The 12,035-nt window shown below is 33.8% G+C and overlaps 1 long non-coding RNA gene across 1 annotated transcript; it reads left to right on the top strand.

The window, feature by feature from the left end:
- Nucleotides 1–3,491: 3,491 nt before the first annotated feature.
- Nucleotides 3,492–6,579, top strand: LOC131803369 (uncharacterized). Its single transcript, XR_009342545.1, has 4 exons — nucleotides 3,492–3,610; nucleotides 3,981–4,081; nucleotides 6,126–6,279; nucleotides 6,339–6,579. It is a non-coding gene; the product is annotated as an uncharacterized LOC131803369 (long non-coding RNA).
- Nucleotides 6,580–12,035: the final 5,456 nt, after the last annotated feature.

The following is a 12,035-nucleotide window of genomic DNA, read 5'->3' as shown; positions in this document are numbered from 1 at the left end:
CTACATAGGCATTGTTTGTCATAAGCAATTACCATATTCAAATTCGAAACTTGAAATAAACGGTGAATAATATAGCTAAAATCAGCAAAATACCGTATGTAGGGAGTTACCGTTATATCGGAGCTGTGCGAAGACCTGGACCAGCATTGACAATTTCCTGTCACAGGTTGTAGCATCCATTGCGATCTTCAAATACGACATCTCAAACAATTTCGGTGGGTATTGTACCTAAACTCGTCAAAATACCGAATATAGGGAGGTACTGATATATGGCGCCTATACGAAGACCTGGACCTGCATAGAAAATTTATGTCACAGTTTGTAGTTCCCATTACGAACTCAAAATACCAAATTTGAAACAATTCCGGTGAATAATGTCGCTAAAATCATCAAAATACCGAATATAGGGAAGTACCGTTATATGGGGACTATACGAACACGTGGACCTGCACAGATAATTTTCTGTCTTAGGCTGTGAAATCCATTTCGAACTTCAAATACCAAATTTCAAACAATTCCGGTGAATAATGTCGCTAACATCATTAAAAAACCGAATATCGGGAAGTACCGTTATATGGGGGCTATATTAAGAGGAAAAATAAACATATGTGCAAAATTTTCTATCTCAATTCGTTCGAAAGATAGCGTGATTACAACAGACAGGCAGACAGTCGGACATCGACATATATATATATATATATATATATATATATATATATATATATATATATATATATATATATATATATATATATACTTTGTTGGGTCTGACGTGATTATTTCGAGGAGTTACAAAGTTAATATACCCGTCGTTGTATGGTGGAGGGTATAAAAAGAAAAAAATATTCAATTTGTTCGATGATTTTTTTACAGCAAAATTTTGTCAATAGAATGTACTATTATTTTGAAATTAGATTGCATTGAAACTTTTTTAGATTTTTTTTTTCACGATTTTCCGGATTTGAGAATTTTTGCCATGGAATCTCTTTTTTCGTGATTTTTTTTAACGATTTTGAAAAAGTAATTGTCCTTTAACTTTGCTGTGACCGCGTTAAATTATTTCGATATCATTATTCCGTTTCGCCATCACGTTAAAATCAGATCAGAGATTCTTGAGTTATAAGCGTAGTAACTGACACAACTTTCTTTTTATAAATATAGAGTATACCGTACACAACAAGGTGGTAGTGCAACAGGCAAAAGGAAACGAGATAATTCCTTTCATGTTCGTCTGTCCGTCCGTCCGTCCGGCTGTCTGTCCATGTATGTTTGTAAACAAAGTACAGGTCGCATTTTCTGTCCGATCAAAATGAAATTTTGCACAAGTAATGTGTATGATCCAAGGACGAACCCTAAATTGGAGATAATCGGTCAAAATTTAGATATAGCTCCCATATATGTCTTCGTCCGATTTGATTTTTATTGTGCACCAAACGTGTAATACCAGCCCAAATATTATGGAATTTTGCATATACAACATAATAAATCCTGGAAATAAGTATGCTAAATTCTATAGAAATCGGTTTAGATATAGCTATAGCTCCCATATGTATTGTTCATCACATTTAATATTTTTGTCCTTCGCATAAATACAGCTCAGAAATACATTTGCAAAATTGTATCGAGATCGGTTGAGGTGTACCTTTTATTGTGCCCCAAACGTGTAAAAGAATTTGGCACTTACGACCAAATTGATCCTAGAAAGGAGTTTGCCAAATTTGGTTTCTGTTCAGATATAGCTATAGCTCCCACATATACTTGTTCACCTGATTTATTATAATTTTTATTTGTTATATAAAGCTCTACAAATATGCAAAGGGGTATTGGGTATCATAAAGTCTGCCCCGACTGACTTTTTAAAGGTCTCTTTAAAGCAAGAACAAATCAGTTAAGATCGGCCTGAGAAACGATTACTAAATAGAAAATGTTCTATTTAAGTAGAGGAACCAATTACCACAACTCGAACCTATGCAGCCAATTTTCATGTATGTAATAGACTTAAAACATATTTAGGTAAAATTTTATAAATGTTTTTCAAGTTTTTGTAAGTGTAAGTTTTCTACTCTCAAGAAAATGTGAAGTATTCCGAAGGTTTAGTTGTAATTTGGCAATTCATTTTTTCAGAGGATATAAACGCTTTTTCATTAAAATTTTCATAATTTCCAGCCAAATTTATTGCGAATTTCGTATGTAGTGATTTTTGTACATATTAAACCACCTTATTAAAAATCATTGAAATAAGTTTATGTTTTGGACATTCTCATACAATTTCGCTTGTACTTGAAAAATGGCCTGAAACAAAGTTGAAATTTTAAATGTAGTAACTGAAATCACATAAATAACAATTAAAAAACAAGTAAAAAAATATTAAGTTCGACCGGGCCGAACTTCTAATACCCTCCATCTTTGGATATAGATAACATTTTTATATAAAAGTATCTGAATTCAAAGATGTTCCACTTTAAACTACAAATACCAGTAGGAACGTTTGAATAATACTGTTCAACTTTTCAAAAAAAAAAAAAAAGGAAATAGTAAGGAAAGCTCAAAAGTCGGGCGGGGCCGACTATATGATACCCTACACCACTATGCATATTTAGTAGAGCTCTCGTAAAAAGGTTTATACAGGGCATTTCAGAGCTCTATGAGATATTTGGTACAAAATCAAAATCTATCTAATTCTATCGTGCATTTTACGAACTATAGCTATCTCTGAACCGGGACTGATAGTGGATATTTGGTGCACATTTAACCCGAAATCGGATGAAGATATATATGGGAGCTATATCTAAATTTGATCCGATTCTCACCAATTTCAATAGGGTTCGTCCTTGGGCCAAAAAAATATTGTTTGGAAAATTCATCTCAATCGGATAATAAATGCGACCTGCATTTTGTTCACAAGAATACATGGACATACGGACGGACGGACGGACGGACGGACAGACGGACTGACATGCATAAATCGACTCAGAAAGTGATTCTATGAAGATTCTCAAAATTAACTATGGGTCTATCTCGTTTCCTTCTCCATGTTACAAACAAATGCACAAAGACATAATACCCTTACCACTATGTGGTGTAGGGTATAAATATATAAAGTGGGTGAGGCCGTTATATTGGGGCCATACCAAAACGGGAACCTCCATAGACAATTTTATATATCAAGGATTGCCGATATTAAGGTATATCCCATGAAATGTCCATTTTCGCATTTTTTTAATTAAGAATACTGTGAAGTATCAAACAGTAGACCGATCCGGTTTTTTGACCCTTCCTTACAGGTTTTTTATAAGTATGTATAAATTTCTTCTGAATCTTATCAGCTACAGGGAAATCCCTCGGCAATAGCATGTACGTACATACAATTATGCATGATTACATGCGAGTATCCATTGCTTGCGTATAGAATACGTCAGTCCTTAAATACTTCTCATCTTGACAAACAGTGAAAGTGAAAACAACAAAGCCCGCGTCGAACAGAATTAAAAATTATTAACACACGCTTTAAAAAAATATGATAGAGTATAATTTAAAATTTGTATCACTAGCAGCGGCTTACTTCAATTTGATAGTCGCCCTTATTGGAATCGGAATCTCAATTGGGGAAGTAAGCGAAATTGCAAAATCTGAGTTCAAAGGTGATAAAAAATAGAATTAGAACGCATCAGTCAAGAAAAATTTACCGAGCTTGCAATATTAACAAATACAAAAATATTTAACATGGCCTGACCGACGAACAAAGGATGTATTTCAAAGAAATATATGTGGTGTATACCATATCGCCTCTTTGGGGTTGGTTTAGCTATCGAGGTGATTTTGCCGTATTTAGCAATTGCCTACAGATAAATGTATGAAATCGGTGGAAATTTTGAGTATCACATCCAAAGTGATTCTCAGCCATATCAACAGATACGAACTTTCATTCTTTCTCTTATATATATTCGAATTTTCATTTTTTTTTTTTTTCATCTTTTCAGATAAAAAATGTTATTGGATGGTTGGTTTCCATAGTTGGCTATTTTTATATTCGATCATGTTGATTAGTGTCTCAGTTACATTAGTTATTGGAATTAAAAAGGTAAGTACTCCACAAAAACTTGGGACAGTATAGGCTGAAGAACCCATTGGTTGTAAACCACCAATAGATCAAAAATAATGGATTATACCTTCAAAAATAAAAATAAAATAACTTGTTTCTCTGATTACTTTTATATTATTACAAAATCGAAAGTTGGGAATTTGAGACTCGGCTTCGGAATATAATGAAACAAGCAACAAGTAACAAGCTGTATGTTTGAAACATTTTCGGTGAATAATGTCGCATAAATCACCAAAATACCGAAAATAGGTACCGTTATATGGGGGCTATACCAATACCAAAAGTCCTGCAGACATAATATACATTTGAGCAAAATTTTATCAACCTACTGCATTTCGCTCGGAAGCTAGAGTGATTTCCACAGACAAACGGACATCGCTAAATCGACATAGAATTTTATGTTTGATCAGCATAAAATTCTATGTCGATTTAGCGATTAATGAGGTCTAAAATATATATTTCGAGGTGTTACAAACGGAATGTCCAACTTAATATACCCTCCATACTATGGTGGAGGGTATAATAAAATACGGAAAATTTGTTAATGTATTTTAATGTAAACGTACCCATGGGCAAGTATGTGTAGAGTATTCAACAACAAATCATAAATTGCGAGTTTAATGCTAGTAGCGGACGGAAAATCCTTCTATACCCTCCACCATAATATGGCTGGTATATAAGGTTTGTCTTTCTTATATTAAGTTTGTCTTTTTCTTGTTTATGCTCTGTCTTCTGTGAAAGAAGACTGCTGAAATAGGCCCATTATTTCCTTTATTACTGATAAGGCGGTACCTCCGAATATTCGGTATTTTGATTATCTTACCCACATTTATAACAGGTAATTAAACCCTACACCACAAGGTGGTCAGGGTATTATGTCTTTGTGCATTTGTTGGTAACAGGCATGCGGAAACGAGATAGACCCATAGTTCCTTTTGATGATCTGCATAGAATCACATTCTGAGTCAATTTATGCATGTCCGTCTGTCCCTCAGTCCATGTATATTTGTAAGAAAAGTATGAATCGCATTTATTGCCTGATCCAGATAAAATCAAGAACGAACCCTATTGACCCAAGGACGAACCCTATTGGAGAAATTGGAGATAATCGGTCAAAATTTAGATATAGCTCCCATATATATCTTCGCCCGATTTGCCTTTTGTGCACGAAACGTGTAATATCAAGCTAAATAGTATGGAAATTTGCACATACGACAAAATTAGACCTGAAATTATGCCAAATTTGATCGAAATCGGTTCAGATATAGCTGTTGCTTCGATATATATTGTTCATCTAATTTGTTATTTTTGTCCTCCGCAGCCGTAATATGCACTCTGTAACAACAATATATGGGGAAATATATCAAATATAACTCAGAAATACCCTTGCTAAATTTTATCGAGATCAGTTAATATTTGGATATAGCTCCCATATATATCTTCGTCCGATTTGCCTTTTTATTGTGCACCAAGCGTGTAATATTAGCCCAAATGGAATGGAATTCGGTACTTACGACCGAATTGAATCTAGAAGTTAGTATGTCAAATTTGGTAAAAATCGGTTCAGATATAGCTATAGCTCCCATATATATTGTTTATCCGAATTGTTATATTCGTTCCCCACAGCCGTAATATGCACTCCGTAACAACGATATTCAGGGAAATACAGCTCCGAAATATATTTGCGAAATTTTATCGAGATCGGTGCAGATTTGGTATAGCTCCCATATATATCTTTATCCGATTTCCAGTGAATTGTGCACCAAATGGACAATACAACCCGAATTAAAAAGTTACAAATGCTTTGGCATATTTTGTCCTTCGAACTTTAAATTATAATTATTATTATCGTACTTTTAATAGTGATGTGAAGCTCTACTAAATATGCAAAGTGGCCCGGCCCGCCCGACTTTAAGACTTTCTTTACTGATTAAAAATGACACAATTGTTACAACCCTTAAGTGCTCAGTTGATAGGAACCTCATTTTCATTATATTGTACTTGTTTTTTTTTTTCTTTTCAGAATGAGTTGAAGGTTCTGACACCCTTTGTCTTTTTTACCATGTCTATATATTTTGTTCATGGTTTCTTGATAATTGTCAATTTTATTTCGGGCTTAATTCTTCTAACGTTTGTTTCGCCGTATCTCATTTTGCTATTGTTTGTGTCAATAGTTGGTAAGTTGCCTTTGAATTCATTAAAGAAATTGAAAGTAAATCTTATATTTTTATTATAGTTCTCCAAGTTCAAATACTGTGGCCAATGTGGAATTTATATAGACATCGTAATTCAGAAAGCGAAACACCAATATCTAGCGCCATTTACCTCCAGTAAGAATAAAAAAACAGCCATATTTTGTTTGTATGCCCGAGGTCTGTTCAATAGAAACAAGAATATATGTTATGAATGAAACATAAATTATAACCATTTACTAATAATGTTTAATAATAATTTTTATAAATTGTTTTTTGAGCTAATTTTGATTACGTGTTTGATTATAAAATATGTCCTATTATTATCTAAAACGATTTTCACCAACTTTGACATACTTGCTTCTAGGCTCAATTTTGCTGTACGTGCCAAATTATATTCTACTGCACAATTGGAGCACAATAAAAAACAAATTGGACGACTATAGATATATAGGAGCTATATCTAAATATTGATCGATTACCTCCGATTTCAATAGGGTTCTTCCTTAGGCCAAACGAATGATTTGTGCATATCGATTTCATATAGATCGGACAATAAATTCGATCTGTCCATCTTTGTTCACAAAAATACATGGAGAGACAGACGGACGGACAACCATAAAAAATGTATTTTATGAGGATCCTCAAAAATAGCTATGGGTCTATCTCGTCTTCTCCATCTTACACAGTGTTGTGTTGGATATAAACATGGAAACATTTACAAAGATTAATTAGATAGCTTCGAAATACAGATCACCATCCAAATTGGTAGGATTGAAAAATTTCCAAGAAATTCCGTCGAAAAATTTTACTCAAATGAAAACCGTTATATGGAGGCTGTTTCAAACAATTCCGGTGAATAATGTCGCTAAAATTATCAAAATTCCGAATATCGGAAGTTACCGTTATATGTGGGTTATATGAAGAGATGGACCTGTAGAGACAATTTTCCGTCATAGGCTGTAATACCCATTACGAACTTTAAAAACGAGATTGCAGTAAAAAAATGTACCCAAAATTTTCAAAATACCGAATATTGGGAGGTATTGTTATATGGGGGCTATTAGAAAACGTGGACCTGCATACTCAATTTTTCTCATAGGCTGTAGTACCCATTACGAACTTTAAGCACGAAATTTGAAACAATCCCTGTAAAAATGTCGTTAAAATCATCCAAATAGCGAATTTTGGTGGGTATCGTTATATGGGGGATATAAGATATGGAAATACTCTTTCACGGGGTAAAGTACTCACAAAGAACTCCTTATCGATATCGTATAGCCCCCATTCCCGATATTCGGTATTTTCATGGTTTAAGCGAGAATTTTCAATGGAATTTTCTCAAAATCCGCCTGCAGTTCCTTCTGAGTACTTTACCCCCTGGAAGAGCATTATACCATATACCAGTACCTTCCGATATTCGGTATTTTGGTGACTGTAGCCAAATTTTTCAATAGATTTTTTTTAAACATTTCCGATTTCTATATAAAATTATAAAATTTATTTGTTGAAAACCTAAAATGTAAAATTGAAAAATGAACACATTTATATGAAGGCGATGAAAGCAAAATTTTGTTTTTCATTTCGTTAGGAGTCTATGGGGACGGATACGCAGATATTGCTAAAGGACAGTAGCAATTTATTCAATGATTGTTGAGTCTCATAAATGTGTACCTTTGATTGTCGACATTTTAAATATTCCAATCAAAATTTCCAACCAAATAAGCTGTACCAAATATTTAAGGCCAGCTATCCCTATCCTATCGTACAGGATATAAAATAAAGCAAATTCTTATATTGTATGATCCCTTCAGAATCAGTTTATGTTTTAATTTATTCATGTCTACACATAGCATTGAACTTTCGACAACTATGTTATTAAATGTCGTTCTAATCGGATCAGATTCAGAAATATCATTAAATGTCCATTTTCGCATTTCTTTATTTAGAACACTGTGAGGTGTCCCACAATCGGTCGATTCGTATTTTTATCCCTTCCCTACGGGTTTTTGTGAGAAGTTTATAAAAATTTCTCTCGAATCTTATCAGCCACAAGGAAATCCCTCTTATATACAATTGTACATGTTTACATATCCATTGTTTTCGTATTGAATACGTCAGTTCTGACAAAACTTTTCATCTTGATAAACAGTGAAAGTGAAAGCATCAAAGCCCGCGTCGAACAAAATTAAATAATAATTATTAATACAGACTTTTAAGAAAAAACATGATAGAGTATCATTTAAAATTTTTATCACTAGCAGCGGCTTACTTCAATTTGATAGTGGCCCTAATTGGAATCGGAATCTCAGTTGGGGAAATGGCTGAAATTGTTAAATCTGAATTCAAAGGTAAGAAAACTCATCGTAATTTGTAAACATCCTAAAACGGAACCAAAAAGACGGTTGGTCTGCATGACATGGCTGGATCTACGAAATATGGAGGGTTTACAAAGAAACACATGTGATATCTACAAAGTCGCCTTTTTCATTGGACCAGTGACCAGATTTTTTTTACTATCTTCATGATGATTACCAACTGTCTTAAAGGGAAGAAATAGAATAGGAAGTTATATGTATCAAAATTTAAGTGATATTTTCTTTTATATCATCTTTTCAGACCGAAACAGTTATTGGATGATAGCTGTCTATAGTTGTATATTTCTATACTCGGCCATGTAGATTGGCGTTTCAGGTACATTAGTTATTGGAATTAAAAAGTTAAGGAATTATGCATTTACTACAAAGACCCCACAGCTTTGCACACTCTGTAATTTATTCCAAATGAAATACATTATTTGATACGACCAAAATGTGCAACAAAATTAAATTTGGTATCCAAAATAGCTGTAAAATCTAAAGATACCGCTAAGAATAGGAGGAACATGTATCAGCGTTTTGAAAGTTTACATCTCCTATATTGAAGGGGGAAATTTCCCTTCTTGTATATTTTCTAAAACTTTCGGATTAACATTCCATGGAAGCCTTGTATTTATGACATGTGGTGTCTTTGGCAATATTACTAAAATAAATATTACTACTCGTCCTCAAACAAGTCGCCCAAGAGATCTTTTTGGTCCTCTTTTCAACAAATGGTTAGAAACTACTTTTATACATATATATAATCGTATATACATATATCGTATATTATACAGAAAACAAAAAGAAATCTTCAACTTGTTCGCTGCAATTTTTCAACAAATGTTTAAAGGTCCTTACGAGGTTTGTCAGTTGAATGTACCATTATTTTGAAATTCGATTCCATTGAATTTTTTCTCGATTTTTACATGATTTTAGAATTTTTGCATTTCTTGATTTTTTACCGGCCCAGCCGATGTCCGGCAGTTCATTACTTTTCATACCCTACAACACTATGTGTTGGGGGTATTATAAGTTTGATTGGGCCAACAAATATGTAACACCCCGAAATAGTGGTTTCCCACATAGGAAAGTATATATGAATCTTCCGATCTCTCCGAGTCGAGTCGATCTAGCTATATATGTCGGTCCGTCCGCCTGTTCATGTTAATTTCTAATCACTCTACAGGTCGCAGGCTCGATCCTCAATTTAGAATGGAGGTGGGGTTAAGGTCAGAATATAACCCTATTTCTTTTGGAGATGATTGCATAATATTTAGAAGTTGAAATGGACCAAAAATTATAGACCAATCGAAGCGTAAGTCAGCATGGGGCTAAAGCTTTGGGCTGGCCAGAAGTCTTCCAATTTTGATATTTAGTGGGTGAAATAGACCATAACAGTTGTGTTAAATAAAAGTCAAATTTTCCATTAAACCGCGATTTCTTTCAATTTGACTTATAATATTGAATTGATATTGTGTATTTTTTTGCAATATTTTTTCACCTTACAACACATGTTGGGTTATTATATACATATTGCAATTATTGTCCGATTCTCACGAAAATTTTCACAAGGGTAGGACTAGACTCAGGGCTAGGTCTATTGTTTTCGAAGATGTCCGCAATATATTTAGGGGTTGAAATGGACCAACAGCTAAAAATGTTCTTGATTTTGCAACCGTTATAAAGGTCACAAATGGAAACCAAAAGACACGAAATCTCGCAAGAATTTAGAGTTAGGACATCGGGTTGAATGGACCACTTCTTTTGTGTGAAAAAAATACCAACATTACTTACAGGCCATATCCGAAATACACAAAAGACAAGAAAATCATATGGATGAGTCTAAATTTGGAGATACAGAGGGGCTTCTTGCTTTTGGAGGTGATCGCAAAATATTTAGGGTTTCAAATAAAAAAAACAAGGGTAGTGTTGTAGGGTATCACATGTTCGGCCCCGCACGGCTATAGACTTTGCTTACTTGTTTTTATATATATTTACTGTTTTTTTCCTATTCAGAAAAATCCCAAATTCTTAATACCGTTTGTTCATGTGACTGACCTTTGCTGTCGGTTGTACCTTTTTCTGGTATTATGTACATTTTTTGAGAATTTCTTTAAACGCAAATCCTTTTTATAGAATTTCTAAAAGGTGCTATTACATTTGCTGTTTATTGGTAATAATTTCAGATTTCCACTTCTTTACTTACTTGAAAATAGTTACCTTCATCCTTTAATATTTCCATTGCAGTTTTTGTAATGTCATATTTGCGACTTGTAAAGAAGTTATACCAATAATGGTCCAAGGAGATGGAAAATGAGCCGACGAATAAAAATAGATATGAAATTCGGCCGGGTCGAACTTTTAATACCCTCCTCCTAAGGGTAAAGAAAACATTAGAACCAATTATGACCCACAAATAACAATTTTTAGACATATTCCTGGGAAAATGTGGCAAAATTGATCAAAATACCGAATATCGGGAGGTACCGCTATGTAGGGATATAGAAAAACGTGGTCCTATGCATACAATGTTTCGCCAACGGAGCTAGAACATATTAAGACCAACTAATTCCAATTTTTAGACAAATCCGTGAAAAAAATGTGACAAAAACCATCAAAATACCGAATATCGGGAGATACCATTACATGGGGCTATACCAAAGCGTGGACCAATACGTACAATGTTTCGCCACACGAACTAGGACCCATTATGACCTACAAATACCAAATTTTAGAAAAATCCATGAAAAAATGGGACAAAAATCATGAAAATACCGAATATCGGGAGGTACCCTTATATGGTATATTATAGGTCCAGGTTTTGGTATCGTATAGGTACCTCCCGATGTTCGGTAATTTGATGATTTTTGTCACATTTTTTCACGGATTTGTTGGTCTTAATGGGTTCTAGCTTTTTTTGGCGAAACACTTTATGTATAGGTCCACGTTTTTATATAACCCCATATAGCCGTATTCCCCGATAATCGGTATTTTCATGATTTTTGGCACATTTTCCCATGAGTATGTCAAAAAATTGGTATATGTGGGTCATAATGGGCTCTAATGTTTCCTTTAACCTAAGGTAGAGGGTATTAAAAGTTTGGCCCGACCGAACTTAATTTTTTTTTACTTGTTACTTGTTCCATCCCTCATGTTATGATACCCTCTCGCTTGTACACAGAATTATTAAAGTTTGAAACGTTCTTCATAATTTTGTAATTATCATTTCAAGCCGGCCGAATTTAATTTTATTTTTACATATATTAAAACTAAATTCCCTTATCCCATCTCAACTCGTTCTTAATTTATTCGCCATTTTTTGGGCTTGTCGAGATTTATATTTAAATAAATTAACAGGTGTGTATACACGTACCATAATGT

This window comes from Musca domestica, unplaced genomic scaffold, assembly GCF_030504385.1.
Source record: "Musca domestica strain aabys unplaced genomic scaffold, Musca_domestica.polishedcontigs.V.1.1 10, whole genome shotgun sequence".
Taxonomy (NCBI): domain Eukaryota; kingdom Metazoa; phylum Arthropoda; class Insecta; order Diptera; family Muscidae; genus Musca; species Musca domestica.
This window is presented reverse-complemented; position numbering and strand designations above follow the sequence as displayed.